General features: G+C 51.8%; 1 long non-coding RNA gene across 1 annotated transcript; it reads left to right on the forward strand.

The window, feature by feature from the left end:
• Positions 1-887: 887 nt before the first annotated feature.
• On the forward strand, positions 888-2,523 carry LOC128841335 (uncharacterized). The gene is made up of 2 exons (XR_008445799.1): positions 888-959; positions 1,954-2,523. It is a non-coding gene; the product is annotated as an uncharacterized LOC128841335 (long non-coding RNA).
• Positions 2,524-6,870: the final 4,347 nt, after the last annotated feature.

Raw genomic sequence — 6,870 nt, forward strand, 5'->3', positions numbered from 1 at the left:
TAGGCGTTTATGTCGAAGTTAGCGCCGTTACATCGAATTAACCCTGCACCCGTCCACACCGCGAAGCTATTTAGTTTGACATAGAGGTCTCTTTAATTCGACTTCTGTACTCCTCCCTGACGAGGGGAGTAGCGCTAAATTCGACATGGCCATGTCGAATTAAGCTAGGTGTGGATGGAAATCGACGCTAATAGCTCCGGGAGCTATCCCACAGTGCACCACTCTGTTGACGCTCTGGACAGCAGTACGAGCTCGGATGCTCTGACCAGCCACACAGGAAAAGCCCCGGGAAAATTTGAATTTGAATTCCTTTTCCTGTCTGGCCAGTTTGAATCTCATTTCCTGTCTGGACATCGTGGCGAGCTCAGCAGCACTGGCAACGATGCAGAGCTCTCCAGCAGTGATGGCCGTGCAATCTCAGAATAGAAAGAGGGCCCCAGCATGGACTGATCGGGAAGTCTTGGATCTCATCGCTGTGTGGGGCGATGAGTCCGTGCTTTCCGAGCTGCGCTCCAAGAAACGGAATGCAAAGATCTATGAGAAGATCTCTAAAGACATGTCAGAGAGAGGATACAGCCGGGATGCAACGCAGTGCCGCGTGAAAATCAAGGAGCTGAGACAAGGGTACCAGAAGACCAAAGAGGCAAATGGACGCTCCGGATCCCATCCCCAGACATCCCGTTTCTACGAGGCACTGCATTCCATCCTAGGTGCGGCCGCCACCACTACCCCACCACTGACCGTGGACTCTGAGGATGGGATATTGTCCACGGCCGGTTCCTCGGACATGTTAGGGGACGGGGAAGATGAGGAAGGAGATGAGGAGGACGAGGCAGTCGGCAGCGCTCACAACGCTGATTTCCCCGACAGCCAGGATCTCTTCATCACCCTTACAGAGATCCCCTACTAACCGTCCCCAGCCGTTACCCCGGACACAGAATCTGGGGAAGGATCAGCCAGTAAGTGTTGTAAACATCTAAACATTTATTTTTAACAGAACAGGAATATTAACAATTAAAAAAATGGGTTGCTCATGATTACTTTGCCCTAGGCGCTTAACGGTTCAGTCATGGGCAGTGCAACTATTGAAAAAAAATCTAGCAATGTCCGGTTTTGCATGATTGTCCTGCCCAAGCCGCTCTACTGTTTAGTCCCTGCTACTGCAGCTAGAGTAAAATGCGGTCTATATGTCCGGGGATAGAGCAGAAATCCTCCTGGGACATCTCGATGAAGCTCTCCTGGAGGTAATTGGAAAGCCGTTGCATCAGGTTCCTGGGGAGAGCGGCCTTATTGGGTCCTCCGTAGTACGACACGTTGCCGCGCCACGAGACAATCAAGTACTCGGGAATCATTGCTCTGCACAGCAGGGCGGCATACGGCCCTGGTCTTTGGAGGCTTTCCCGGAGCATTCTCTCTTTCTCGCTGTCAGAGATCCTCATCAGGGTGATGTCGCTCATGGTGACCTGCTTTGAATTAGGTAGGGGAATGTTAGTGTTGGGACTGCTTGCCCGTTCCTTTACAGAACTGTAACCGCTGGTTTGCAGCCACGCGGTGGAGGCGGGAGAGGGACAGCCTACAGGGATCGTTCCCGGGGACAGCCGCGAGGGGGTGGGACAGGGGCAGAGTTCCTGCTTGCCGGATTGCTGGCAGCAGGGACTGACATTGCTTTCAATGTGAAATGAGGCCAGTGCTAATATTAAAGTTTTAAGCTGCCACAAGTCTACGGCTTACCATGTCTGCCTGCAACAGAAATTCCGTTGTGCTGCCCCGCTTCTCAAATGTGCTGTGCAAGACCCCAGGCACTGAATGCGAAGGCCGAGAATTCGACCTTGTGCTGAGTGCGCATGTGATAGGTGCTGTGCATGGTCTTGTTCACAGAGAAAGACTATGTTCTTTGTTCACAACTACATTTATCTTTCTGAGGAATTCACTCCCTTTTTCCCATTCCCACAGCCACATCTGCGACTGTCTCACAACCTAGCCTGGCATCACACTCCCAGAGGCTAGCGCAGATTAGGCGTAGGAAGAAGAGGACACGGGAGGACATGTTCTCGGAGCTTATGGCCTGCTCCCGAGCCCAGGCAGCACAGCAGACCCAGTGGCGGGAGAACTTGTCCCAAATGCACCAAGCAAACATGGATCGGGAGGAGAGGTGGCGGCAGGAAGACCAGCAGGCGACTCAAACGCTGCTTGGACTACTGAGGGAGCAAACGGACACGCTCCGGCACCTTGTGGATGTTCTGCAGGAACGGAGGCATGAGGACAGAGCCCCGCTGCAGTCTATCTCTAACCGCCCTCCCCCGCCACCAAGTCCCATACCCACCTCACCCAAAGTCCAAAGAAGGAGGGGCGGCAGAGTCGGTGCTAACTCTCACTCCACCCCTGCAGAGAGCACTAGTAGCAGAAGGCTCTCATTCCCCAAAATTTGACAAGTTCTTTCCTTCCCGCCTGACACAAGCCCCCGTCCAAGTTTCACCTCCCAGTTCCATGTGTAGTTGATAATAAAAAATACGTTTCTGTTAACTACTGTTTCCATCATGTTCTTTTGGAGGAGGAGGGGAAAGGGGGTTGGTAATTGGACAGGACAGTCACCTTTGGCAGGGTACATAGGCGGGGGCAGGTCCAGCAGCAGGGCACATACACAATGCAGTGACTAGTTACCCTGGTCAGTCTGGGAGGTGGTTTTCATGTTATGTGGTGGGGGGTGGGTTGCTCTGTGACTTTGTGGCGGGGGAGGGCAGTTACAGATCTTAAGCGGCGGTCCTTATGCAGGATCACAGAGCCACGCAGCAGGAGATCTGTAACCATCCTCCCCCTGCCACAAAGTCACATAGCCCCCCCATACACACAGTCCCGATCAGGAGGGGTGACAGGCTCCGTTGAAACAAGCAGCCCACCACAGCGGAGCCTGTCAATCCTTGAGTTTAGAAGCTTCATTTGCGTCACTACACTACACCCCCTCCCCACCACAGTCTGCGTCCCAGTTTTAAAAAATTCCCGCGAAAACAGTAGTAAAGAAAACGGTGTTCATTAACAAAGTAGAACTGATTTTATTTCGAAACGTGTGTTGGAAGGGGGTGAAGGGGGTATGTAACTGGAGAGGATAGTCAACATTAACTGGGTAAAGAAACGGGGGCAGGTTCAGCTTCTCTGTACACAAACTTAAAAGTCACAGGTTACCCTGCTCACTCAGGAACCTAGCTTTCAAAGCCTCCCGGATGCACAGCGCGTCCCGCTGGTCTCTTCTAATCGCCCGGCTGTCTGGCTGGGCGTAATCAGAAGCCAGGCTATTTGCCTCAACCTCCCACCCCGCCATAAAGGTCTCCCCCTTGCTCTCACAGAGATTGTGGAGCACACAGCAAGCTGCTATAACAATGGGGATATTGGTTTCGCTGAGATCACAGCGAGTCAGTAAGCTTCTCCATCTCCCCTTGAGACGGCCAAAAGCACACTCCACCACCATTCTGCACTTGCTCAGCCGGTAGTTGAAGAGTTCTTTTTCACTGTCCAGGGCGCCAGTATAGGGCTTCATGAGCCAGGGCATTAGCGGGTAGGCTGGGTCCCCGAGGATGACTATAGGCATCTCCACATCCCCAACAGTTATTTTGTGGTCCGGGAAGTAAATACCTTCCTGCAGCCGTCTAAACAGACCAGAGTTCCTGAAAACACGAGCGTCATGAACCTTGCCCGGCCATCCCACGTAGATGTTGGTAAAACGTCCCCTGTGGTCCACCAGTGCTTGCAGCACCATGGAAAAGTAGCCCTTTCTGTTAATGTACTGGCTGGCCTGGTGGTCCGGTGCCAGGATAGGGATGTGAGTTCCATCTATGGCCCCACCGCAGTTTGGGAATCCCATCACTGCGAAGCCATCTATGATCGCCTCCACGTTTCCCAGGGTCACTACCTTTGGCAGCAGTACATCAACGATTGCCTTGGCTACTTGCATCACAACAACCCCCACGGTAGATTTGCCCACCCCAAACTGGTTCGCGACTGACCGGTAGCTGTCTGGCGTTGCAAGCTTCCAGAGGGCTATGGCCACTCGCTTCTGGACAGTCAGGGCTGCTCGCATCCGGGTGTCATTGCGCTTGAGGGCAGGGGACAGCAACTCACAAAGTTCCAGGAAAGTTCCCTTCCGCATGCGAAAGTTTCGCAGCCACTGGGATTCATCCCAGACCTGCAGCACTATGCGGTCCCACCACTCAGTGCTTGTTTTCCGTGCCCAGAATCGCCGTTCCATGGCATCAACATGACCCATTGCCACCGTGATGTCCTCGGCGCTGGGTCCCGTGCTTTCTGAGAGGTCTGTGCTACTCTCAGACTTCAGGCCCTCAGTGCGGTGCCGTAGCCTCCTCGCCTGACTTATCTGCATCTGCCTCAGGGAAAGGTGTATGATAAGCTGCGAGGCGTTGAGAGCGGCCACAACTGCAGCGATGGTCGCAGCGTGCTCCATGCTCGCAGTGCTGTGGCGTCCGCGCTGTCACTGACTAGAAAAGTGCGCGAACTGATTTCCCGCCGGCGCTTTCAGGGAGGGAGGGCGGGAGTGATGGACGGATGACGACAGTTACCCAAAAGCACCCTGGACACATTTTTTTTACCCAGAAGGCTTTTGCGGCTCCACCCAGAATTCCAATGGGCAGCGGGGACTGCGGGAACTGTGGGATAGCTGACCACAGTGCACCGCTTCGAATGTCGACGCTTTCCCCGTTACTGTTACTCACAAAGTCGAATTACTGTCCTTAGTGTGGACACACACGTTCGACTTTGCAATATCGATTCCAAAAATTCGATTTAAGTAAAATCGAACTACTCTCGTAGTGTAGACATACCCCAACAGATTTATTTGGGCATAAGCTTTCATGGCTAAAATACCCACTTCCTCAGATGCATGGAGTGAAAATTACAGATGCAGGTATTATTATACTGACACATGAAGAGACGGGAGTACCTCACAAGTGGAGAACCAGTGTTGACAAGGCCAATTCAATCAGGGTGGATGTAGTTCACTCCCAATAATAGGTGAGGAGGTGTCAATTCCAGGAGAGTCAAAGTTGCTTTTGTAGGGAGCCAGCCACTCCCAGTCCCTATTCAAGCCCAAATTAATGGTGTTAAATTTGCAAATGAATTTTAATTCTGCAGTTTCTCTTTGAAGTCTGTTTCTGAAGTTTTTTTGTTCAAGTATGGCTACTTTTAAATCTGTTATAGAATGTCCAGGAAGATTGAAGTGTTCTCCTACTGGCTTTTGTATGTTACCATTCCTGATGTCTGATTTGTGTCCATTTATTCTTTTTCATAGCGACTGTCCAGTTTGGCCAATGTACATGGCAGAGGGGCATTGCTGACACATGATGACATATATCACATTAATAGATGTGCAGATGAACGAGTCCCTGATGGTGTGGCTGATGTGGTTGGGTCCTCTGATGGTGTCACTAGAGTAGATATGGGGACAGAGTAGGCAACGAGATTTGTTACAGGTATTGGTTCCTGGGTTAGTGTTTCGGTGGTGTGGTGTGTAGTTGCTGGTGAGTATTTGCTTCAGGTGGGGGGGCTGTCTGTAAGTGAGGACCTGGCCTGCCTCCCAAGGTCTGTGAGACATAGGGTATGTCTACACTACGAAATTAGGTCGAATTTATAGAAGCCAGTTTTATAGAAATCGGTTGTATACAGCTGATTGTGTGTGTCCCCACATAAAATGCTCTAAGTGCATTAAGTCGGCGGACCACGTCCACAGTACCGAGGCTAGCGTCGACTTCCGGAGCGTTGCACTATGGGTAGCTATCCCACAGTTCCCGCAGTCTCCGCCACCCATTGGAATTCTGGGTTGAGATCCCAATGCCTGAATGATGCAAAACAGTGTCACATGGGGTTCTGGGTACATGTCATCAGGCCCCTCCCCCTCCGTCAGAGCAACGGCAGACAATTGATTAGTGCCTTTTTACCTGGGTTACCTGTGCAGACAACATACCACGCCAAGCATGGAGCCCGCTCAGCTCACCGTCACCATATGTCCTCTGGGTGCCGGCAGACGTGGTACTGCATTACTACATAGCAGCAGCCCCTTGCCTTTTGGTAGAAGATGGTATATTACGACTGGTATCCGTCGTCGTCGTACTGCCTTCCCAATGACGATGATGGCTATCAGTCGTAGTATGCTATTTTCTGCCAAGCGCCCAGTATTTTCTGCCAAGCACCCAGAAGATGCCGAGGGCTATCAGTCATGCTGCACCATCATCTGCCAGCTTAAGATGTAAAAAATTTGTTCTGTATTCATTTGCTCCCCCCCCCCTCCATGAAATCAACGGCCTGCTAAACCCAGTGTTTTGAGTTCAATCTTTGGGGGGGACATTCTGTGTGACAGTTGTTTGTGTTTCTCCCTGATGCACAGCCACCTTTGTTGATTTTAATTCCCTGTAGCTGTACGACATGTCGTCACTCGCCCCTCCCTCCCTCCGTCCATCAGATACTAGTTTCGCGCCTTTTTTCAGACCAGACAGCATAGCACTGGGATCATGGAGCCCGCTCAGATCACCGTGGCAATTATGAGCACTATGAACACTACGCGCATTGTCCTGGAGTATATGCAGAGCCAGGACATGCCAAAGCAAAACCAGGACCAGCCGAGGAGGCGATTGTAGCGCGGCGACGAGAGTGATGAGGAAATTGACATGGACATAGACCTCTCACAAGGCACAGGCCCCAGCAATGTGCAAATCATGGTGTTACAGGGGCAGGTTCATGCCGTGGAAAGCCGATTCTGGGCCCGGGAAACAAGCACAGACTGGTGGGACCGCATCGTGTTGCAGGTGTGGGACGATTCCCAGTGGCTGCGAAACTTTCGCATGCGTAAAGGCACTTTCATGGAACTTT

The sequence above is a fragment of the Malaclemys terrapin genome, chromosome 7, assembly GCF_027887155.1.
Source record: "Malaclemys terrapin pileata isolate rMalTer1 chromosome 7, rMalTer1.hap1, whole genome shotgun sequence".
Lineage (NCBI taxonomy): Eukaryota > Metazoa > Chordata > Testudines > Emydidae > Malaclemys > Malaclemys terrapin.